The sequence below is a fragment of the Eupeodes corollae genome, chromosome 2 (genome assembly GCF_945859685.1).
Source record: "Eupeodes corollae chromosome 2, idEupCoro1.1, whole genome shotgun sequence".
In the NCBI taxonomy this organism is placed as follows: domain Eukaryota; kingdom Metazoa; phylum Arthropoda; class Insecta; order Diptera; family Syrphidae; genus Eupeodes; species Eupeodes corollae.
The window spans coordinates 121454804-121482047 of NC_079148.1; the positions used below are offsets into that span (position 1 = coordinate 121454804).

The window sequence follows — 27244 nt, forward strand, 5'->3', positions numbered from 1 at the left end:
ATGGTTTGACAGATGTCACCAAAACAAAATGGCCATTACGAGTCACATAAATCTACCTGAGCCAATTAAAAAACTCCTTAGGTAATGGCATAATATCAATTTTCGATTATTATTATTATTATTATTATGACTCTAACATTATATTTTAATGTTTGTTCCTAAAAACCAAAGAAATTACCTAGCTAATACCGCTACTTTCAGACACAAAAACTAGAACACATTATTTTAGGGAATATCTAAAATCGTATATTTGAAATGAAACAAAACAAAAGAGCTGAGGTAAGAACTTGTATTTGTAATAAACTTCCTTTCAGTACAATTTTTACCACTCGGTTCTACTTTTTTAAATAAAATTTGAATTAGTATACAATATCTAACATTTAAGCTTCAAATATCTAGATTGTGTTTGCATTGAACCTAAGAACCATGCAAATCTTAATTTCAAAGTTATACCTTGGAAAATAACAAATGAGGAAAAAATTCTGATAATAATCTTATTCTTACTAATTCGTTACGCCAAAATAAATTGATATTTTACCAAGGTGAGATAACTTTTAAAATATTAGTGATAATAAATAAAAACAAAAAAACTGCCTGCTAACTCCCCAAAAACTTAACCTGACTTTATTCTTAAGAATTATATAATCTATGTCATGCAGATAGATTACCAATAGACTTTTGATTATTGTTGTTTTTTTTGGAAAAAATTTGTCACCGAATTTTTTTTCGGCAGAATCCAACAATAGAAACAGTCACCGAAATTTAATTTAGAAGACAAAAAGCAAGAAAAAACTCAACCACATTATCATTTTTGTAACCAGTTTTTGAGCACAATCAGAGACTAAATATCTTGCACCACATGCGCGAGTGTAGTTTATACGTGCGTCTAGCAACTATACCATTTATCACCAACAAAAAGCTATGCATACCGTGCTGCCGTACCGCGCCATGCCATGGTATATCCATCCTACATCAGCTTATAAAACTCTACATGCATTCGGATCATGATCACTTTTCGCCGTCGTAGTCGACGTCGTCGTTGAGTCGAATATAGAGTCTTATTTTGGTATCTTATACGAGAGAACCTACCTACCTACCTTACCTACATATCGACCATGCCATTTCCATGAGACTTATGTTTAGCATTTAACAGTAAAGCGCCAATGCCGCTGCCTCCACCGCCTCTACCACCCCCTATATCACCATAACTGCCATCCACCATCATCCATCCCCGCGTTTTACTTGAATTCGCGATCAAAATGTATATTTTTATAAATTACCACACACTCACAAAATACTTACAAACACATTGAACGAGAGAAGCAGTCCAGACAAGCCTAAGAAAATAGTTCCAAGACAACAGCAACGGCAACGGCAGCGACAACGGCAACGGCAATAGCAGCAGTTACCCGACTTTGTATCTCCCACTGCCCATAAGTCTGCAGCGCAACTTCAGTCTGCAAATAGGCAGCAAAGTGATCGGCGTTTGACTAAAAAAGCACTTCTTGGTAATAATATTATTAAAATCGATCGGAATAGAGATACCTTAAAAAAAAAAAAACTATTTCTTTCTTAACTTATCACTTCTCCCTTCATTCGTCGGATTCAATTTTAATTAAATTTTTGGCAAATATTTTCGTGGTGTTTTAAGGACTAATTAATTCGCAAAATAATTCAACCTTGGATTTTGCTTATTTTTCTTTTGTTGGTGAAAATTTTTTGATTTTCTTTCGCGAAAATTTTGACGTAGAAATGAAAACTACTTTTTCCTCGGTGATCGTTATAATTTTTCTTTTCCTTTTCTACTTTTAAAAATTTTTCATAGTTGAGTGAAGTTTATCGCATTTACTGAATTTTCCATTTTTTATATCTGTTTTTTTTTTTTCATTTTGTATTTCTTAGCAAATTTTTCTTCTTTCCTTTTCATCTTTGTTTTTCCTATTTTCCTCTTTATTATCATAATCTCTCTGGCTTTTTATCATCGTCACAACAACAGCAACATTAAAAAAAAAACATAAATTTTCCATCTTTGTCCATGTACATACCTTTACATATTTTGTTTTATCTTGCATTTAAAGTGATTGTCTGTGTTCAAGTGTAGATTTTTCCACATTTTCCACGAAAGTGAATACAATAATAAATAAAATAAATAAATTACTTTAAAATATAAATAATAAAACAAAAATTAATTACATAAAATATTTATTGAAATATTTATTAAAATATAGTTTCGTTGGCAAAAGCGAAGAAATACAAACAAAAAGAATTTCTTGAAAACTTAAGGGTGTGGAAAAACTCCCATTTTGGATTATTTTTCGAATTTTTTCTTTCGCTGAAGGTAAGTGTTTTAATTTCTGCTACCTATATTTTTTTAAGTTAAGTAATTAATTGTAGTTTTAATTTTGTTTTTAAATTAATTTGTCTAATCATATTTGATGTAGAAATTGCTAAGTCCATCATTGGTTATGTTCCCTGAAGCGCAATGATTTATAATTGATTGATTCGCTTATGTTTGATAGTTTACGAACAACCTATAAAAACGTTACATTTTACAGATATCTTGCTTAACCTTAACATATTTCACAGACTTAAAGCTTAAAAATTTCAGACAGGTGTTGAGCTTGAGATCATTAAAAAACACAAAAATTGAAACGAAAATGACCGACATAGCTCCTGTGAGTAGACGAGTGACGGGGCTTCAGCCATTAATACGCGCTCAGCTGCAAAACATAACACAAAATATATTATTTAATTCGGTATTTCGTTCCACAAGTATGATGTCTTTTACATTTTTACGAATCAAGGCGGCAACAAAACCAACCTCAACATCAGCAACACCACCATTAAAACGAAAAAAAAAACCAAAAAAAAACAACGACAAAATGATAAGGTTTCGTAAATTTATTTGATTTATTTTAATTTTGCTTGGAAATACCTGTTGCTGCTTTTGTTGTTGTTGTTGTTGTCGTTATTTTTGTATGACCAGAGTGTATGGCATGGTATGTTGCAAGGCTTCGTTGGAACAGCAGGTTTTTTATACTTTCAGTTTTGTTGTCTTTCGTTTAGGTTGAATTTATTGTGAATGAATTCGGCATATCTTAAGATTGGCATATGAGATTTCTTGTATTTTTAAATCAAACTCGATACCATACAGTATTCAGTATATGGGTTAAGATCTTTTGCCCTATTCAAGATATTTGATTTGAGTTGTTTTTAAAGAAAAAAAAGTGATAATAATAGGTTTGCAGTTACTTGAGTAAGATATTTCGCAAATTTTGATAAATAATTTTGTAATTTTTAGTGCAACATCATGGCTATAACTAATCAACAAAACACGAGACAAATAAGCTATTTGAATGTAAATATTTAACACTTCAAAACGGGTGTGGTGCGTTCAAAGTGACATAATCTTTGAGGTGCTTAATTTTAAAGAGAAAAAATAAGTAGGCTAGTTAAATAGGTGAATGTTATTAACATTATATATTAAAAATTTAGCATACATACCGGTTATGTTTAGGGCTTTGAGCTTAAATCATTCCTAGTAAAGGGCAAATTTTTTTTTGAAAGTCTAAAATACAAAACAATTAAACTTGTTTTCTGATGTATTTAATTAGCCGGTGTAACCGAAAAAATCTCATACTGATAATTATAAATCCAGTTCAAAACTTCAGACTTGTTTCACGGCGTGATAGTTTGGAAATGGAAAAATTTGCAAATCAAAGTAATTTAATGCACATTATGTATGTTATATGCAATCAAGTTTTTGAATATTATAATTTTTAAAAAAATGTTTGCAGATTCAAAATTTTCCACTTCATAAAGTGCGATTTCAAATGAATAATGTTTTATAGCTGTCAAATTCTGAAAATATGAGTCTTAGTTCCAACTTTTCTAATACAAAGGCGTTAATTAAATTTATTAAAACGAGTGTTACGATTTTAATATAAAGTTATTTTATTGTTAGTCATCATTGCTAGAAATCATAAGAATACAACTTTTTTATCAAAAGATTTATAAAACACGGTTGAAGTTTTTGATTACCAAAAAACATTTCTGAAGAATTGCAAGTACGTATAATTATTGTTTAAAACTAAAATTACGGATTTTCGTTCGGTACAGAATCATAGTGATCAAATTTCAATATTGGCATTGAGCAGAATACGAAATTTTTCTTTCATTGACATTTAATTGAAATTAATTTAAAAACTATTTAGAATATTTTTTTAAGGTACGAAGTTTTGTTAAGTGCAAGAAATAGCCAATGTCTGATTTAATTCAATTTAAATGAAGACAAAAAAAGGAAATCGAAAGATATGAATACATTTTTTATGGTATCGAAACTTATTTTAAAAGATCCGATTTGTTTAATTTCAAATATTGACATTTCTTGACGTTCTAGGTTCAAAATACTACACCAATAAATAAAGCTATCTGCTTGAATTGTTTTCTTTTATTACACACATTTATTTTTTTCCATATAATCAACAAATTAAGAAAAAATTAAACTAAATAATAACATACATTTTTTTTATCTAGAACTTTTTAAGAACAAATTATAAATAATAGTGTTCTACTCGTACGAAGTAATGCATTTTTGTCATCTAGATACATTTTTAGAAAAAAATAGTATTTTAACCAACAAAACAGAGTTAGAATTATTACAATTAGAAATACATTTTATTCATTAATTTTCAATAATAACATTTTTACAATAAATAAAGAATAAATAATAGTTATCATCCTTTAGCTCTAAAGCTAGTGTTGAGTGATACATATAGAATTTATGTATACATACATTAAAAACTGATGTGGGGGACAATTAGTACTGCAATAATACTAAATTGTTTAAGTCAAGTGATAAGATAAGATATTACATACAAAATATAAAACAAATTAGAATTAGAATATATTTATATAAATTAAGAGAAAAAGAAATATAATAAAAAGTTAATACTCAGTTTTGATACATCAAAGTTTCTTTAACAATAATTATCAATACAATTTAAGTAAATTGTGAAAAGTTAGTCTTTAACATTTTTAAGACAAGAGTTTAGATTTTGAGCTAGAGAAATGAGTTTTATGAGAAGTGGCAATAAAATGCAATATGCAATATTGACAAGATGCATATTACTTATGCGTAGATTATAAAACTGCGAGTTCCTACTTGGAATGTTACCACTTTTCTTGAAAAATTCTTTCATTATTTTAAAAATGTAAAGGTGACTCAAAGGCAGAATTCCCAAATCCTTGAATAAGGTCTAACTTTCAGTTAGTCGATTTTTGTTGCAAATAATTCTAATAAGATATTTCTAAGCAATCAACAAGGGTCTTAAAGTACCAGCATATGAACCACCCCAGCTAGATAGACCATATTGTATTTTAGAGTGTGCAAGCCCATAATAAATTAAAGTTAAAACTCTTTTTGAGCAGAATGATTTTAACAGATACATTTTTCTAGTAATGAGCATCAAATAATTTATTATATTGAGAATATGACCTTTCCAGTTAAGATTAAAATCAATTGTAACTCCTAGATATTTAAAAGTGTACACTGAAACGATTTTAAAACAAGAATCGGAAAAAGAACCAGCTGCTTGAAAATTAGGTCTACCACAACTATGAAAAGAAAAGGTCAATTGTCTACAATTTGACCCATGAAATATAAAATTTTTATTGCAAAGCTGATGACTAGAAGTTTTGAAAGACATTATTTTAGTTTCTTCACTAAGGATTAACTTATGAACCGAGAACCAAGTTCTTAGAATTTCGAGATCTTCTTCAAATTGAATGTTACAATTATGTTCTGAGTTTGGAGCCCTGAGGTACTCCAAATTTTATACATCCAGCTTCACTCATAACACCATTAATTAATACTTTTTGAACTCTTTCTTTTAAATACGACTTCAGTCATTGAAAACTTCTCTAAATCCTGCATTATATAATTTACTAAGCAGTTAATCATGATCAACTTGTCAAAGGCTTTAGTCATATCAATAAAAAGAACCATAGTCGGTTTATTATGATTCAAGTTGCTAAATTCGAAAAATTGCATCTTCGGTTGACTTTCCAGACAAAAATTATAAAAAGGGATCCGCTCCGGTCATTTGTTGAGGAAAGCAACCTTGTTTGACACTTAAGTTGAATATATAACTTAGCACATCTGAAACATGTAAAGCAATTTTTATGCTTTTTTTGAGTAAGTTACTAGATTTTCCATCCGAAGTACAAGAATTTTTGTTTTCCAATGATAAAATAATGTTATTAGTTTCAAAAAGTTGTAAATATTCGGAATCTTAACAGCGTTAATCAGAACAGTTGCAATCAACCTACAAATCAAAAGACGGCTTCAATTTTTCAGAGATTTCCGTAAAATATTCATTGAATTTGTTTGAAATACATTTTGAATCGCATAGTGAAATATCGTTTGCAACAATAGTTCCTATTACGTTAGAGTTTCTTTTCCTTTTTTAAAATATCGTTGATAATTTTCCATTAGTTTTTTGCCTTTCGAACTTTTGAATAAATTAGAATTATAGTTTTCACTATTTGATTCAATGTTAATTTTAACAGCTTTACATAACGAATCCTAATATTTGTATACTTTTGTATTATTTGGGTTTATTTTTTAGCTTAGTACCAACTTTGTTTTTATTTTTGATCTGCTTAAGAAGGCAATGGCTCATCCAAGCCCTTAAAAACTTTTTTTATTATTCTTAATCTAAAAAGAAGAACAAGTATTGATATGCTTTTGCAATATTGAGTTAAAAACATTAAACAAAGAAAAAGGATCCTTTTCAGAATAAACTTGATCCCAAAATTCATGTTTTAAAACGATAATTTTATGATCAGTGATTTTATAATCTAGAAACTTATTATTCCTACTAAAACGTGAGAAAATGTGGTCAATGCAAGTACTAGAAGCTTACGTAACCCGGGTTGCCACTTTAATATAGCCTTTGAGACCATTTGAAGCCATAAGAAATAGGTAATTTTCAACGTCTTTATCAGATGTGTCTAAAATATCAATATTAATGTCACCAATCAAAATTAAATAACAAGTTTTATATTAACAAAGAATTTGATTGAGTTCATTCAACAAATCGCATTTGTTTAAGAAAAGTTTCCTTACTACGTTAATTCATTTTATATACATACAATTATTTCTTTAAAAAAAACCCCTCACTTGCGTTAAATACTAAAATTTGACCTCTTATTGGAAAATCCATGCAATTTACGACCATTAGTTAGGGTTTTGATGATTAAAAATAAAAAAAATTAGTTTCTTTCCAAAAAGTGGTCATAAAATTAACCCATAAGGAAGCTAAACATGAAGAGAAGCTCAGCACATTAAATTAATTTTATCTTCCACGTTTTTAGATGTTACTATAATATGATCTTAAGTCTGTTAACTTTTATTACTCACGTAACGAGAATAAAATACTTATGAACTTTAAAACAAAAACAAATCTTACTCAAAAAATTAAATTCCATTCACCTCAAAATCCCTTTGTTACAACTTAAAAGTTTAACAAGTTAATGACATTTCTTCTATAATGTATTACGAGTATGTTTGTAAAGCATTTTGATAATTTTCTGTGTTCATAATCACGATGAACTTTTAAACTACCAACTTCCTCGTTGCGAAAGGTGCATTCGCTTTGTTGCCATGTTTTTCTTCTTTTTTTATATTGTAAGATGTCATTTCAAATCGCGCATATCTTATCTTAATTGCCCTTCAATTGTTACCACTTTACTAGTCACTGCTGGTTTTCCCACTTTTGAATGAAAAGAAAAGAAAATTAAAAGAAAAAAAATGTTTAAATTTAAAAAACAAGTTAAACAAAAAACCATCACATTAATGATACCAGATTTATGTTTATAGAAAGTGAAATGCTTGAATATAATATCAAAGAAAAAAAATTATATAAACTGTGCTAATTAATTCGAACATCTCGGAATAAAAAAATTATAAACAAATATTATTCAATCGACCTTGAGTCTTTTTTTTTTGATGCGTCTTGGTCTTTATCGTCGCGTCTTCGTCAACATGGTAGCTTGTCTACATTTTTTTTGTTGTTTTAAATTTGAGACCATTTAGTTCTGTTGTCTGTTGACAAGTTGTACCTTCAGCTATTTTGATTCGATGTGAATGTTGCCACCATAATTATTTAACTGTCATTCGGCGGTGGCAGCAGTGTTATTATCGTGAATGACCTTTGAAAAAAAGTGCAAACCTGTTTATGGTTATTAATTAAAAAGAATCAGGTTTATTTGGCTAAAGTAGAATTCTTTTGGAAAATTATTTTTTTCTCAGGCTCACTTGTTATGAATGTTGGACTTTAAAAGTATTTCAAAATAGTTACCAATAAAACTAATGATGTTTATTGCAAGACTAACTTGTTTGTTTCTAGTTGAATTTATATTTGTTTCTAATTTTTCTAATTAGTTATTTTTATTTTTGCTAAAATTTCCATCAAGGGAAAACTAACAATCACGACTGAAAATGTGAACAATCGTTTACACAAGGCCGCAAGGAAAAAGGATTTTAATCCAAGCACAACTGAGATTACCCTTATTATCTCAATATAAGTTGACTTAAGATACTTTGCATCAATCAGCCTTAAATTAAGTTAGGAGAGGATGAAAGCTAATCTAAATTTTAACCAGCAATCTGAAAAATCTGGTTTCCAATAAGGTTTTCCAACAATGGATCATTTACAAACTGTAAACCAAATAATAGAAAAATTCAAGGAGTACAATATTACATTGCTCTTATCGGCTTTGCAAAACGTTTTGATACCATCGAACAGAATTTTATATGGAAGGCATTATTAAACCAAGGTACTCTTGAAGAAAATATACGATAAAAGCACTGCACGCTTAAAAAGGGAATCTATCGGACCAGAATTTAAATTTTCGCGAGAGATCTTCTCTCACCATCGCTATTTTTCACAGCCCTCGAAGAAATCTATAGGCAGCTAGATTGGGAGGAAAATCGATTTGCAGATGATATCATTATCACTATGAACTTCCTACCACAAATCTGAGCTTATTGACTTTATTTGATAAAATATAATGTATGATATGAAATGCAACAAAACTGCAACAAAAAGTTGTTGTTGTTTTTTTTACCGTTAGTAGAATTTCGCCAGGAATGTCAAAAAAATGCTCGAACATCAATCAAATGTTCGTACACTGTTCCGTGGTGTATTAATCTTTTCAATTGTTTTTTTTTTTTTTTTAATTTTGCGAAGTTTATTTTGAACATGAAGACATAAGAAAGTACCTCTTGACGTAAGAAACCTGATTTTTAAACTAGGAAACGACGGAAAAAGTTATGCTGAGGTTTCGTCTACTATTGGTAAACCACGGTCTAAAATAAAAGCTTTGAAGTGGCCCCAGGAAGAGGTCGAAAAAAAATTCTAGACACTCATATGGAACAAAAAATTTTAAGAATGGTAAAGGCTGATCCCAAGTTAAGTGTTCCTAAAATAACTGCTGACATTCAAGAAAATGATGGAATATCGCCTCAAACCCTCAAACTGTTCGGAACTTTCTGCATTCAAAAAAAAAACCTGTATTTCAAAAGGAAACATTTTAAAACGCTTGAACTATGCGAATGCATACGTTTCGAAACCAGATGATTTTTGGAAGAGTGTGTTATACTTTGACAATAGCAAGTTCAATGTCTTTGGGTCGGACGGTCGCAGATTTGTGTGGAGAAAACCACAGCATTAGATGTGAAGAATTTGCAATAAACGGTGAAACTTGGAGGCGGAAATGTTGTGGTCTGGGGAGCTATGGGGTCCAATAGTGTGGGAAATTTAGTTTTAATAGAAACAACAATGGATAAAAACAAATATTTAAAAATTTATAAAGAAAATTTGAAAGCCATCGCTTTAAAAATTGACCTTAAAGTTGACTTTTTACTTGTGCAAGACAACGATCCTAAACATTCATCAAGGATAGTAAAGAAATGGCTTCTCTATAATGTTAGATCGCACTTGCCTCATCCTCCCCAATCCCCAGACCTTAACCCCATTGAGCATCTTTGGGATTATTTAGGAAGAAAGGTCCAAAAATCAAAAATAAGTAATAAAAACCAGCTAAAAGCTTTTATGTTGGAAGTCACTTCAAAACTAGTTCTCTCTATGAAGAATCGCCTGCAGAATGTTATAAAAGAAAGATTATCACACTCGCTACTAAAACTTACATATATATACATAAATAAGTTTTGTATCACTGTACGTGCAATTTTTTGGCCTTTGATTTCCCACTTAGCCTAAGTTGTTGCATTTTTTTTTCTTCATGAAGTTTGTACTAATTTATTTTGTTTTTAATCCTCATATAATAAACAATACCAAAATTGAAAAAAAAAATGGTTGAAAATCTGCTTTTCTTTAAAACCTTAGCTATTATTTTAAAGAATCACTTGTACGAACAATTTTTGATATAGTGTATGTGGTAGATGTAAAAATATTGGCTTATCAACACATCAGCAAAAAACTAAATTTCAATACAATAACTTTGGATAAAAAAAAGGCCGGGATGCGATCCACACTCATTACTTCCCATCCCGTCTGTCAATTAGTCTTGCTTAAAATGTTTGTAGGTTTTCGTGTTTTCTTAAAAAAATTAACTAAATATTACCAACAATATTGTGGATATGATGAAATAGTTTGATTTCAAAATCTTATTTTGTTTAAAAGATTTTTAGTCGAAAACCAATTTTCACCAATTTAAGTAGCATTTTTGAAAGCTTTAGGTTTTGTAAAAAATATTATCACAGGATAAAATCATTGCGAATTCAAAAACTTCAGTTATTCACGAAATATCGTGAACCGAACATCAATTTTTACTAATTTTGAGAACTATTCGTTGTAGGTTGTAATATTAATGAAAAAAAACTTACTTTCAGACTTTTATAAACATTTAACTGAAAATCGAAAACAAAATTGTCTATTAGATGAAACAAGTTTGACGCCAATACCTTGCATTTTAAAAAAGATATTTGTGTCGAAAGTAAAATTTTACCAAGTTTTAGTATTGTTTTTTTTTAGCTTTTAATTTTTGCTCGAAGTTTTATCTGATATTAAAAAAGTTATTTTTCTTTCTACACAATTGTTTTGGAGATAAAATCATTTTTTGTTCGTAAAATATTTGAGGTGACAATTATTTTTTTATTGGTTCATGAGATATTTTAGGTTAACCAAAACATTCACCTTTTTTTAAATTGCTATGGTAAAAAAAACACAAACTCAATCTGTCTGCATCTTTCTGCTTTATTATCTGCATAACTATATTTATTTGAAGTCCATATTTCTTCTGGATCTTGAGCTAAGGAAGACGAAAAAATACCTAAAAAAGCACGGACGTACGAACGTACGACACAAGCACCCACAAACAACTCTCCAAAAATCTTTTATTTCTAGGCACCTTAAAAAGTCGAGAAATGTAAAAATTTTCAATTCGACAAATCGGACCGATTACAATAACTTCCTATTGGAAGTTAAAAATAATTTTAACTTATTTAGCCTTTGTTAAAGATAATTCTAAGAAAACTCAGATTTTGAAAAACTTTTAATTAGAATTATCTTAAATTGGTTTACCTATTCAGTAAAAGAAGAATAATTTTGTCTCAAAACATTTCAAGGAGATAGATTTTTCATGAAACATTTGTATACCTGTTGTTTGACCTTTTTATGATTCGTTAATTTTCATTACTCTACCTTAACAAAAATAAGCTTAAAAAAAAAAACAAGTCTAAATTGTATGCAGATTTTTCTATTGTTAAAGATGAGATAGAGAAATAAACTTTCCGTGAAGAGATTGTAGGTGTTTCTTTTTTGTTTTTGTTGAAAATAAGTTTTGAATACCAAATGCATCTTCTGAAATCTGCATAAACTACTATTTTGAAGTGCATTAAATTGTAATAAGCCACCTCCGCTTTTTCATTATACTCGTTTTTACAAAATGCCAAACAAACTACATTGATTGATGGTTTATCTTTTGCAAACACGTTCAAATTACATTTCAAACTAAGAAATCAAAACACCTATGTACGAAGTACGAATTGTACCTTACCTCTGAGATACTCATCAACCATCACCTTTAAAATTGAATAACTTAACATTTAATTAAGTTGTGGGTTATGTTTGTATTTATGTACGTGTGTATATTTTTTATTTAAAATTTTAGTTTGTATTTAGAAATATGATTTTAATTTTATGTTTGTTGTTTTTCCTGTTAGTATTTAGTAATTTTGTTGTCAAAGTTGTTAAAACGAACTAAGAAAGTTATTTTGTTTGTCAAAATAGAGGATTGGATTTTGGATCCTAGAAAGATGCTTAGTTTTAAAATTGATTATATTTTTAGTTACTTTTTGTTATCGTACTTTCAGCATTTATCACAGAATAGTTATAACCATGCTAACATGTGATTTTGAAGCGGGTTTGAAGCTTGAATTAAAAAGAATTATATGGGAGGCGTCTTTAATGAATATCAATACGGGCCTTTTGTCAAACAGAAAACTAAAGTCAATATGAAAATTAACTCTGAGAATTAAATAACTGTTCCCATCATCAGGACACAATTTAAAAAATAGATATATATATATTTTCTCCATAAAGAATATACAAAACTAATTTCCAACTCTAGTTTCGTAAAAACTCTATATATTCTCTGGCAACTTAAATTGGTTTGTGTTTTGGTCATAGTCATCTCAATTCTAGAAAAGTTAAAGCAAAACGGGTAAAAACTACTAGATTCCATTTCTCCGAAAAAGTTTTTTTTTTATTTTAGCTCATTAAAAGTTACAAAACAATTTGTTCTTTCAAATTAGAAAAAATTAAAATGTGGGTTTTTATAAATTTTTGAGTTCAGAAAACAAAGCGGATTACAACAACTTTTAACATGCAATGGTAAGTTTAAAAAGGTTGCGTAAATTATGATTAACATAATTTTTTTAAATCGACTTTTAGAAAAACGATTGTAAAAATTTCGATTGTTGAGAATGTCGGTTTATCAAAATGTCGATTCTTAAAAAGAAGGAAATAAGCTGAAGAATAAAATTATCCCCACCCACGCAGGAATTTTTTTAATTTTAAAAATAACATTTTTACTGACTGATGTTGATCCACATTTTGACAAACTATTTTTCAAATTGTCGACTTTTTGCTGGCCAACATTTTAACAACCTTAAAACTTTAAAACTGTCAGATCGAAATTTTTGTTTAAAAACGAAACTGACATTCAGTTTAACATTTTTTAATAAACAAACAAACGGCGTAGATATGGCCCTGAACTTTGGATCTTGTATGGGTTTAAGCCCAAGTCCCGACGCAAAATTCTCCAAGTTAAAGTCTGCGAAAGGCTGAGTTCTTGTGCACGACGAGGAATAGACTGCCTCGGGTTCTGATGTACACTTTCAGGGGCGTTGGCGATATTCTTGGCTGATCATGCGTTCCTTAAACGTACCGGTGTTGGCTGACTGTCTCATACTTGGCCACCAAACGTTGAAGAGTCGGCTGTGAAAGGCCACCACGTCTATAGTAAAATGGGCACGATGTGCGCTAGGTTCGCGTTATCGAACACAAATTTTGATAATAAAGTTTTATAATTTGAACCTTCTAGTCACTTGGGTAACGCGCGATGATGATTTGGCATTAACAACTGAATAATAAACAATATATTTGACAGATGTCACCAAAACAAAATGGCCGCCACGGGGCACCAAAATCTAAAAATAAATAAATAAATAAGGTGGCGTTGAGAACTAGGGTCTACTGACTTACAACTCTCAATCACTCCTGTCTGCTATTGTCAGGGATGTAGGGGACCTTCAGTTTTTTGAGAAAGCACTTTTTCATGACAAGAATCACCTTGGAAAATTTGTCAATTACTCGCAAGAGGCAGTAACCTTGAATAAAACTTAAGGTGGCATAGGCAGGGATCGAACCCAATACCTCTCGCATGACAGTCTAACTCACTAACCATCATGCCACGGTTACTCGAGTCAATTTAAAAACCCTACAGATAACACTGGTTGACAAAATTAGTTTTTTTTTATGTTGCACAAACAAAAGAATAATTTTTGTTAAAGGACTTAAATGTCCTAAATTCAATCACATCAGGTTAACAATTAATTGTATGTAGATTTTTAAAAGTACAAATCTTTCCCTTTTAGATACAATTTAAAGCATCTCAGTACCTAACTTAGTTTCTCATTAGTCTTTGTTATATACTTGAATATTTTTGAAAAATAAGTTTTGGGCTTAAGTTTTAGTGCTAATCACGAATCCAAACAATTTTAACTATTTGCTTAGGTTTTAAAATATCCGTTTCCAACATTATTTTTTACATTTTTAAATGTATTTCAAAAACTTGATATAATCGAATTGTTTAGACAACAGATTCGTTACAAGAGCCAAACTTACTTTCAAACCGTTTCGCCTTTTTTTGTTGAAAACCATTTAAGGAAAAAATAGTTTAGCATTTCTTTTAGATTTTTGTAAGACAGGTGACATCTAATAACTTTTGAAGTTTTTTCGATTATTATATGAAATAATATTAATATTTTAGCAGAATACTGAAGAATAGGATTGTAGATTTGGAAAACCATCACGGAATGTATTGAAGCAAAGCTTCTTCATAAATTTAGTTCGCCTCGAAAATCCTTGTATACGTGTTTTTTTCGAACTTCCAAAAGTGATATCTCAAAAACCTGATGTCACACATTTATTTTTTCCCCATTGAAAAAGTGCAAAATGTAATACGTTCATTCTTTTGTGTGTTTACAATATCCGGATTCTTGCATTTCCGCTCAAAAATGCTCATATATATTAAAATAACGTAAGTGCAATGACATTTCACAATTATTTTGTTTTGTTTCACTCCATTATTAACGAGGACTTTTTTACCCCCTAACAAAGAACTTTTTTCGCATTGTTTGCCCAAAGCAAACAACTCCAAGTCTGACACATAATGTCTTCAGACTTATGCACCTTCTTTACACAATTTATTGTGACAAAGAGGACCTTTTTATATGTATACTTGTGGCAAAATTATGAATGGAATAAATTGTACCTACTCAAAAATTCTACGTGACATTTATGTATGTGTTCAGTTTTTTTTTCAAATTATCATCACATCATCAATATTTGTTTTTGACACATCACGCTATGTCACATATCAAGAATATAGAATGTCATTGATCTTTCTTGAAATAAGAAAAAGATGTTGACACTTTTTTAAATCACGATAGGCTCGTATGTGTCTGCATATGTCAAAAGCCTGTCAGTGGTATTTGTAGCTTATACAGGGCAAAGTAGTTTTTTTAGTAAAAGAAAATTTATTGAGATCAAACAAATCGTTCTTAAGCACTAAGAAATGTGTACGTCTTTCTCGAGTAGGTACTTAATTGTAGACTTATATAGTCAACTAGACGTGGGTTGCACTTGTAGTTTCGAACTCGGCTTTTGTGTTGAACTATGAAGTCCCCTTAACAATATTAATAAGTCATTGAATTTATAGCCTTGATCCGAGAAGGTATTTCGTTTGTGTTATTTTGAACATCTTATATGCATAAAAGTACAACATGCCTACCTACGAGTACATCATTCGTCTTTTCTCGAGGTTAAGTTCTTTTTAAACAACAAAATATTCATTTTAGCGGTTTTTCTTTTTTGAAAATAAGAATAATACTTTAAATTCACATCACATATTTATAATAACTGCGCGCTGAGTCAAATAAGAACAAGCTAAGAGTGGAATAATAAATACATTGGAAACGGTTATGCATATAATGGTAAAACAATGTCTTCAAAGTGCTTGGACTTGAGCTGGGTATATACATACGTATATAGTACGTGGTATATAGATAATGTGAAATTAAATAAGGTCCAGAAACTTGATACAACATTTAAATGCATCAAAAAACTGATTTTGGTTGTATTCTTAGATGCTTCTGTGTCTAGACGATTGTTATGAGGTACAAGTTGTTAATACTATTTTAACTGGCTCGCCCTTTTGTCAGCTTTTAATAGATTTATTTTTAATTTTGGTTTGGCATTTCAAGAATTAAAGGCACAGTTACACCTAGTAGGGACTAGATTCGATTAATTTTAGTAGGGAATTTTGTTTATCGAAGAAGTTCACTTTTGATAAACAGAACTGCCATATTTGGAATCTTGATGATCCTCAGGTGTACATATTAAGGCAGCGTTACATCCACAAAATGCGATTTAACGCCGCTTGGCTATTTTTACAAATGTTGGAAAAAGTCATCGATAATTGGAACTCCAGATTAGACTAAGTCCGCGCAAACCCAGACGAAGATTATATTTGAATAAAGAAATTTCATTTTACTTTATTTAAAAATGGAATTATATTCTCATTCTTATTTTTATCCAACATTTAAAAATAACCAATAACGAAAATAAATGGAATGTACGAATTATTGATTTAATTTAACATTTCTGTCGTGATTGATTCTATTTCATCTTCTAAGCTAAATTTGTTTGGCTTAGAAATAAATAATAATACGAAATAATTATATTTTTCGGTAAGTAAATCAAAAATCAAGTTCAACAAAATGTGTTTGGCAGCCATTTTTCTCTGACGTTTATGAACTCTGTTTACATACAAATCGGACTAAGTCAGACCTTTTCGTTTACAGCAAACATTCTGCATTGGGAATGCGTTCACAAATGCATCAGAAAAGAAATGTGATTGTACTAGCGCAGATTTTCTACGTCTATGAATACACCCAATCTCTCTAAAATCTAAGTGTCACTTTGGCGGAGGCTAATTTATTTGGTGGAATTATTACTCTCAAAAACGATAACAGTGTTGCCAGAAAAAAAAAACACAAATGACAAGTAAATTATGTATATTCTTGAAAGGTGTCAAAATGGATGCCTGAGAGATCTGAACTGAAAAATGTTTGTTTCAAATATATCGGAAAGTAACTGACCTATCAAATGATTGTTTTTAGATTGTTTTGTTCCACTTGAAAAATATCTAAAGTCTTCTGGTCTCAGTGAGATTTTGTCAGGTGTAATTCCGCTATTCTCCAGAACTTTTATTCCAGATTCAGTAATTCAGTACTGAAATTTAAGCTTTAAAATAATGGTTTTCATTTTGAATTAACCAAATATCCGGTCGTTTGATCACTTTTAAGCTGTCTTCTGCTGACGTAAAAAATTACTAAACATGAAAGGATGCATGCTTCAAAAATGCATTCAAATTGTTAAAATTCACTTCAAAAATACGGATGATTTTGCAGTCACACGAACTGTGACAAACTGCACATTTCGGTCCTAGCAGAGCATTTAATCGGACGGATACAGTAAGACTGGTGTACAAATTATAAGAGTCCGAATTGAATCCAATTTTGATCTATATACACCTTTAGATCGAACAAAGAAGATACAGATGTTGATTTAAGAGGTATTATTTTGCAGGGAAATAAAATCCAATATTTGAATGGAAATGTACTATAATCGAAGCTTCTTTGTTTTAAAAACCAAATTGTTTAAAAGCTGGAGAAGAAATAAAACAAGTCATTTGAATATCATCAAATGTTGAAGTGAAATCTCAATAGATCACAGTCTTTTCATCTGAAATTCAATGACAGTATTTCGAAAATAATTCCATCCTCGTATAAACGAATTGCACTTAAAAGTATTTTCAGCTCAATTTAACACTAAAATAATAACAACAACAAAAACATTTACAAATTAAATTATAAGTAAAACTTGGCTAGATCTATCTACCATCCCCATCATCATCATCAGCATAAGGCACCTGTTCAGAATTGGCAATGAAATCAAACCACAAAAATCAAATCACGAATAAAATAATTTGAAAATATTCCGGTAAACATTATTGCCAAAACTATTTACTTTTATTTAAAATCAAAAAAAAAATACATTTCGAGTGAAGTGCATATCGCACGTTTTATTTTAAAGTGTAATATCATAAATCACTTAAGTGTTATTAGTCAACCAAAAATATGTGATAAGTTTTGCAATTTAAACCATACCGTATAACTTACTAAAAACGTCTTGGCTGGCTAACAGATACGATGTCAATAGAAGCCAAAGACAATAATGATGCCCAAGCCCATAATTGAGAGCCCGTGAAAACGAAAGTTCATCCATCCGTTCGACTGTAACCGATCACTGATCGATATTCCTAATATACATATAGATATACCTATCTATGTGGGATTGGTTGAGGAACCAAAAAAAACAACAACAACAAAATACTTCAAAATGTAATTAGATACTTTTATAGATCACTCATAGCGAAGTGATTTTGTGTCGGCATCAGCATCATATCGGCATCGATTCGGTATTATTTTTATTGCTGATTTGAATAAAACTTGCCATAGATGGTGATTGATGTGGTAATATACGGCATTTGTTTTACTTTGTTATTTGTTTTCTTTTTTCTCAGTCTCAGTCTCGGTTTTATATTGTTATCTAATTTTAAATTCCGCATTGATATCCACTTCGAATCATAATTCGAATGTCTGGTCAAGTGCAAAGTAAAAAAATTACAAAATCAAACCGCACACACAATAAAGATATACCTCAGCTCAATATGAAACGTGTCATTGATACTTTAAGATACTTTGTTGTATTTTGTTGTTGTTAAAATTCAGAGAATAGAGAAATAAGCTGATGAAATAAGTTTAAAAAGTAGTATAGGAACGTTATCAGGAACTAGGGTCCTACAGAATCATTTTTTCCTCGTAAAATCTGCATAATCGACTTAAATTTCTAAATGCATGCAAATAATATTGTGTGTGTGTTTATTTTCGTATTTTTTGCGAGCATAGAGTAATTTGTCCACTTAGTTTAAAAATAACAAAATGTACGGACTTTTAACTTAAAGCTTTAGCTTTTTAATTAAGATTCAATTGAAATCCCATTTTGACCATTGACTTTAACGAACAGGAAGTGCACTTAAAATTTTAATCAAACATAACGTGACAATGTGAAAGAAGTCGAAAAAAAATTCTTTTTTATTTAAAAGTACAATCCTTTCGGTTAATAATGGACAGTTATTTCATTCAAATGGCTTCCTCGGCTGGCCATGCAGTAGCCTACACGATCGATCCAATTTGTAAGCACATTACCGATTGTGTGTAGCTGTATTTCACCAATGGCTTCACGAATATGATCCTTTAAAGCGTTAACTGTCTCTGGCTTATTAGTGTAACACTTATCTTTTACGACACCCCACAAATAATAGTCCAACGGTGTCAAATCGCAGCTCCGAGGTGGCCAAACGACATCAACTCTGTGGCTGATATTGCGATCTTCAAAAACAGGGCTAAAAACATCAAGTGTAGCTTCGTTTGTGTGGCACGTAGCACCCAGGCCGCCGGCCGTTCCGTTGAAACCGAATGTTGCCAATATCCTTCTCTTCAATTTTTGTGAACAAAAATTCGTTCGTTATTGGCCCATTAGCGGGTTTTCTGGTGCCCCAAATGCGACAATATTGTTTAAATACCCGCCAAGATCAAAATGATGATTTTTTGGAAAAATCGGCATCTTCTCATAGTCGATCGAAGGCCTACTTAGCGATGTGAAAACGCATTGGTTGATCAGTTGGCTTTAACTCCTGAACCAATAGGACTTTGTATGGCGTCATATACCAAGGCCTTTATGCAAATTCGTCTCAATGATGTCTCCGAAATGTTCAATTGTTGGGAACGACCGTGAATTGATGTTGATGGCGCTTCACTCACACTTTCTGCAACAGCAGCAGTATAAACACGAAAATACACGCACTGTTTTTGGCTTTTAATGCTTTGGTTTATCGATGAGGATACCAGTTTCTTTCACTTTTTCCTCAAGATAACGTACGCATACATTCTACAACATTACCATGATTTTTAAAGTAACATCGCAATATTTCCCAGCGTTGTTCAAGCGTATACACAACCATATTCGTCCAGCGGAATGATAAAACTAATTATCTAACAAATCAGCCATGAGCTAAGTGTTACCATTCACGAAATAAGCATTAGTTGCAAAAAAACTTTAGATTTCGGTCCCTTTAGATATGAAACGGAAAAAATGGTTGTTTTCAAAAATTTAAACGCCATTGGATTTCTCAAAAAAACTTGACTTTCCAAATTTTTTATTTGAAAATCGTTAGTGTTTTTTTAATAAGTTTTTTTTACATAAGACTTAGCTAACAAATTTTTTTGGTATGCAGTTATATTTATTTCATTAAAATATATTTTAAATTTTAATTATGTTAAAAAAATCAATATCTTTTTAGATTAAAAATAACGACAATGACATTTTTGATCATCAAATATTATTGAGACAGTAAAAAGCTTGAACAGAAAAAAAATAAATCTAATGATTAGTTCTTGAGCAAATTTAAAAGCAAAATAACGGTTCTATGTGGGGGAGTACCCTTCTGCAATAATAAAATTATATTTTTAAGCCAATTTAAGTAAAAAATATTAGCGAACATTAAAAAAATTATCGGTTTGTTTTCGAGAAAATTTGAATTTTCGATTTCTTACCAAAAAATGTATATGGGGACTATTGTTGTTTTAAGTCTGAAAAAAATGTCTATCACGAATTGGCTCAAAACATTAGTTTACAAAATTTAAATCAATTGACCCAATACTTTGGGCTATAGGTTCCAGGACAGTCAGACAAACAAACGGACGAAATCGAGGAACCCACTTTATCGACTTTCGACTTCGTAGTTTCATGTTTACTTTAATCTCGAGTTCGAAATTTTGTACTAATGCAAAACTTGCCATGTAGTTCCTATACATTTGAATGTTGCGAGGAAAAACTAAATTTTCTAAGAAATGGTTTATAAAATCTATCATTCAAAAGAAATATATGTTGTCTGGCTGTAAGTACAGCAGCGCTTTAACTCCTTCTGAAGCATAGGGCAGCAACAAGATCCTTCCACCTATCCAGATTCAACGCAACTGACCTCAGCTGTGGCCACGATTAAATACCTTGAGACAGAGCCTCCTTTAAAACTGATGACCTCCAAGTTGTCTTGGTCTTCCAATACGTCTATTAGCCTGGTGATTCCATTGGACGGATTGTTTTGCTATATTGTCTTCAGGTTTCCTAAGTATATTCAAAAGAAAGTACTACATTTAAATTAAGAAGTGTTGTTCGATTTTGCTAAAGGCAAATTGGATTCGATTTGTTGACATGTTTAAATTATTGTGTATAAAAATAGAAAAATTATAATGCTAATAATTTAATACAGTACTTTATAGATTTTGCTCCAATTTCATGAGCTTTTCAACTCTTTCAAATGTCAAAGGGATCTTTTTTTTGTTGTGTTAAGGCTTGAAAAATGGACTTGTGGACGAACAAATTCACACTTAGTCACTTTGGATCTAATCTTAAATTATGTACTTAGTACTTACATATAATTGAATGAAATTCTTTATCATATAGTGTTTTCAGAAGGTTCGAAGCTTTTACGCAACCATCTGTCATTCTTTATCCTATCATTATAATTAAAAGTGTCTTCAAGAAATAAATATCTTATGACATATTCTTGGAATATTACATCCCAAGGATATTATTGACACTTTCTACGTTGTATTGTCACCACAACGGTTATGAAAAAAAACTGTCAATTATGTTACGTTGACTTGACTATGTGGTGTGTCACATACTGTCTCATCCGTACGTCATATTATTGTTATTTTTTTTTTTTTTGAGTTGAAGTTCGATTACAAATTTAAAAATCGTGTGCTACTGCCAAAATACAAAATTTCAAATTCCGGTATCGCCACCAACAGTCTTAAGCCATATATGAACCAACCAACAAATGAAGCTAATGAATATCCGCTTGTTCAAGTGAATCATTAACTTGCATTCAATTTCCAAACAAACATGGAAGCGTACTTGTCTTCGTTCAACATGAATTATAGACTCGCTATCACTATTTTAGACATTGTGAAAACTTTTACTTTGTAGCTGTTATGGTGTAAAGTATTTAAATCTTATGGATGTATTTTTTTAATAATAGCTGTCGGACGGATAGCAGCTGAGAGTTATCATACGAGAGCATAAATAAATGGAAGTTAAGTTTCTTTATTTTATTGAAATCGGAACACATCAATTTGGGTAATATGAGTAATTTTAAATACAATATCAATTTTCATATCTAAATAGAAGAAATTGAGTATAATTATGTAAGTTAGGTGAATAATACGTATAGCACATCAAAATGTCTACTAAATGAATATAATGGGAAATATAATTGAATTAGATGAATTTTAAATCTAAAAAGGTCTTCATGCTACTTAAACATACAATTTACGATGTTAGGTAAACAACTTTTATTTTCTTTCTTAAGCCTAAGTGTCAATTTTTAAAGAGATAAATCACTTTTTTTTAGATTTTTATTTTGTTTTTGGAACGAGTACCCCATTAGTGATGGTATTTAGAGCAATTAAGTAAACTTTATTGTTTGTTCATTGTTTCATGATACACTACTAACATATGTCAATAGATCATGGTGTCATTTTTGAACAAACAAAAAGAAAAATAAGAAAGTACCATGTACAGTACATTCTCTATACATCATATAAATAAAACCGGAAGAAATCTATAGACAAAATGTCTCATATATAGGAGTTATTGGAGACATTTTTCTTGAATGCAAATAATAACGGTCGTGAAAACTTTCTATTTTTTGATTTAAAAAAAGATTAACCAGTTTAAAATATAAACTGTCACTTAACAGTGTATCTTCTAATGTTCTCATTGGATCGACCGGAAGCATTCAGGTGAAAACGAAGGTATTGGTTTTTATTTTTAATCACCCACAAATGAAAACAGCTCATGTCAGCTTAAGTAAAAGCAATACGTTACACTTTTGTAAAATTTGTACATGTAAGAAAAATTGAATCTGGAATTTATGCAGTTTACTGACAGAAGACTTAAATGCATACAAATATTTGGAATTATTAGTTTATTTCTAAAGAAAATGACGTTAAGTTATCTCTCGTGAATTGAGAAGAAGATTTTTGTCAATTCTTAAAATTCCGTATTGATATAGAATTGTACGGTTCAGTTTTTGGCTTGTCAAAATGAATTTGAACATTAAATCCTCTAGACTTTTTAATAGTGAATTGGTAATTGTTGTAAGTCATGAGTTTATAAAATTGCCTGAAAACTTAGTATAAATCTCACTATCAATATATTTTTCTTGTTTGCATTTTTTTGTTACACTTCAGAATTTTCAGAAAGTATTTAGCTTATAGCTATCATTAAACTACTATCAGAGTCTCATTCATCATAAGTACATTCGTTTTTTAGTAAAAGTTATCGTCTAACATTATAAAGGGTTGAGGGCAAGGCTTATTTTCCCACACCAAAATGTGAAACTATTGATGTCGGCTTGTAAAATAATACGGTCATGGGCGGACTTTATTATTTTAATAATCTTCATGTCATTGGCAAAAATGAGAACTTAACTTGAGCACAGCCATTACAATACTTCGTCAATAGACAGAATGAAAACAAAAAAGGGCCAAGATGGCTTCCCTGGGGAACACCAGATTGAGCAACAAAAGGTTTTGAATGACAATTTATAAATTTTACTTCATGGGATTTGTTTTTAAGGTTTAATGGATGGTAATGGTGGAAAATCAAGAGTTTCAAGTTTAAATGGAGGAAAAGGATGCGACCCACACTGATAACTTCGCATCCCATATGTCTAAATTTTATATGTTTTCGTGTTGGGTTAAAAAAGTTATCAGTTGAAATATTCTTAAAAAAATTTAAATTACCAACAATATTTTTTTTTTTAAGAAAAAGTTTGGTTTGAAAATCTAGTTTTGTTAAATAGATTTTTAGTCGAGTACATTTTTTTACCAATTTTATAGCATTTCTTGGATAAACGATATTAATTTGAGAGATATCAAGGACCGAACATAAATTTTTACCAAATTTGTGTACTTTTTTGTGGATTTTATTTTTTTTTATAAAAAATAGACTGTTCGATGTTTATAAAAGAAACTACTGAATATCGAAAACAATATCTCCTGTGAAATAAAAAGAGTTTGAAGACAATATTTGTTTTTTTGTAAGGTTTTTATTTTTTTGTAAAAAAACTGTCAATTATATTTTCCTCAAAATTTTAATGAGTGTTGACAATGATTTTTTTTTAATAGATAAAAGTATTTTAAAGCCAATATTTTAAAGTTTGGAAAAGATATTTGAGTCGAAAATCAAGTTTTACCAACTTGTATTTACTTTTTTGTTAAGGTTTTTATTTTTTGTAAACAAATTTTTTCCATTTTTCTTTCTTCTCAAAATTTTTCCATATGTTGAAAAAACTGTTTCTTATAAGTTCAAATTAGTTGAAAGCCAAATTCAAAAATTTTGAAAAGATATTTGAGTCGAAATTCAATTTTTAGGTTTTTATTGTTTATAAAAAAAACTGTCAATTCGATTTTTCTCCAAATTTTACCAGATGTTGTTGCGCATGTTCTAAAGTGTTTGAACATTTGTTTGAGAATGTGAGAAGATTTGTCACGGTTAAATTAATTTTTCACAAAACCATCTCGATATTCGCAAATGAGATTCTTGCTAAAAAAATTCTAAACTTTTACAAGTTGTTTGTTTAAACAATTTAGGAATACAAGAAAGCTTTTCAATGGGCCTGTAGTTTGTTATATCTGGCTTGTTACCGTTGTTAGAAATTACATCTTCCATGTACTGGGAAATTTGTTTTAGAAAAAATTTGAATATGAACATAATTACTACACTTTTTTAAAACTATCGAAAGAATACCATGGGGACCGGATGAGCAGTCATCATTCAACATGGATAAAAGATCAAGGACTGTACTTTGTATCAAATGTATGCTGCTACAGCTAGTTTGCGAAAAGGAGAGAAGATTGTTTCATCAACTTCTTCAGGGATATTAACAAATTACTCACGGAAATTTGTTGCCCAAGCAATACAGATATAATTGTTTTATCTAACGATTTGATGTAATTGATCTTAACCCAAAAGCCATCTGATTTTGTCTTTAATTTTACATTTTTTTAAAGAGGTGCCCATATCAGTAACATATTTAGCATATACAATATTAGAAAACTTTTACACCACCAACGCTTTAAGTTAAATAATTCCGTTGCTAAGTATGACATTAAATTTGAAGATTCACCTGAACTCAAAATTGAAAAAGTTCAAGGATATAAACTTTGATTGCTTCATCGATGTTTGTATGCAAAAATTAGTTAAAAACATTTTTATATCATTTCAAATTTATCATTTATTTATTTTATCTATACTCAATAATTATTTTTATGATAATTAACTATTCGCATAATACCACCAACGCAATTAATATACCTATCAATAGTTCGCATCTCTGTGCAAAACATACAAAATTCGTAGAAATCTTGAAAATAACATTAACTACGTGCCAATCCCATTAGTTTATGATCTTAGTATGTAAATTATGTATTTTTTTGTTTTCAATTTTTAAATGCCATTCTATCACTGGTTTGAGATTCAAATGTGGGCTTATAGTTTTTTTTTATTTTAAGCTCCTATAAATAATTTCGGCAGAATTTGTTATTGATTTCTGTGACAAATTTGTGTAATACCTTTTCAATGATGCTAATAAAATAAAACTACCTTTCGTTATATCTTCGCAGATTAAAAAAATAGCCTTCATTTTAATGTTCCGTATTCATATTTTGTATTAATATTTAATGGTTTTTAAATGTTTAATACTACATATCTATTCAAATATTGGTTTATCACCTTTAAACTAAATTTAATCAATTCGATATCTTTTTTTTAAAGTGCGGTTCATAATATTGAAAGTCATATATACTACGATCAACTTTAATATTGCCACTCAACCAACAAAAAATTATTGTTGGTCTTGGGTTAATTTTACTAATTTTCCAATTTTTGTATAACAAAATATTTAAAAAATACTCCCTTTTGCTTTTCTTTTGTTGTGCTATCATTTTCGTTATTTTCCTTAAAGTATTTGATATTTTCGGACTTTTTTTTATTCCCGACTTGTATTTAAAATTTCTGTTAAAAGCTTATAATTCTTGATTTTTTTATGGGCAGCTGTCATCTTTTGACATTAAACCACTAAAAAACTACACTATTATTAAAAATTAAAAGAAATTTTTAAAATTCAAGACAAAAATGATGAAATGGTCACAGTTTGACAAACAAAAAATACTGAGATTTAAGACCTTTAGAGAATTTTCTTTGGAGCCACGTAAACGATTAAGTCTATGCCAATGGTCAAGAATCGATTCAAGACCTTAATGATAGAATTCGTGAAGTTATTGAAGACAACAAGTGTTCCAATTGGTCGTATTGATTCATTACTGTTACATTGTTTAGAACATTTTTTGTCGGCTTACATATTATGCACATTCATTTCTTTAATTCCAAAAGATTTCTTAGGAGATCCGGAAATTTGCAAGTGGTTGTGGTAAAGTAAATAATAACGAAGTTTCTTTAGATGTCAAAGTAAATTTAAATTTATTGAATTTTTATATTGGCATGTCATAAGATATTATGTATATAAAGTGGTCACAACTAGCTGTCCTTCAAAAAGAGAAATATTAATAATACTAATATCAAGGAAGGTACAAGTAACAAGTTTATTGATTTGATATTTAAGAAAAACATTTAAAATGACAATATTTACACATAGCATATCACTGATAATTGAGACATAAGGCAAAAGAGGTTTACCTTTTATATCAAATCAAAATGTATACAGAATATTAAATAATTTGAGGGTGGTATAGCTAGAGCATTGTGTCAAAATTAGATAACAAAAGTATCTTTAAACTGCTCCACTTATATAATTTTTACTTTAACCTATTAACTTGTTACTTTTTCTTGTTCTTAAACCAATTTCAATCAAAATATATGTGATTTTTATTTCTTCGAACCATACATACATAAGTACAGATACAGGTATGTCTTTTACCTACCTTTCCGGTTTTAAGTAAAACTTCTTGTTGGCATGAATAAAAACAAGGATCGGCGGCCGGTGGCGGCAGCAGTAGTGGCGTTAAGCAACATTAAGTAGATACAACTTTTGGGCTGGTATCTCACTGTTATTGGTTTTCTGGTTTTTAATTATAATTGTTGTGGTTAGGCTAGAGTTTCGATTTCATTGAATTGATAAGTACCTACAGACGTACATATGTACATACATATGTATGTAT

General features: G+C 29.9%; 1 protein-coding gene across 2 annotated transcripts in view; it reads left to right on the top strand.

The window, feature by feature from the left end:
* The first annotated feature begins 1356 nt into the window (after positions 1-1356).
* Positions 1357-27244, top strand: part of LOC129944520 (serine/arginine repetitive matrix protein 1) — a 48469-nt gene continuing 22581 nt past the window's right edge. For both annotated transcript variants that reach the window (XM_056054004.1, XM_056054005.1), the window contains exons 1-2: positions 1357-1508; positions 2229-2338. The gene's annotated coding sequence lies outside the window, so the exon portion shown is untranslated. The remainder of the gene's footprint in view (positions 1509-2228; positions 2339-27244) is intronic.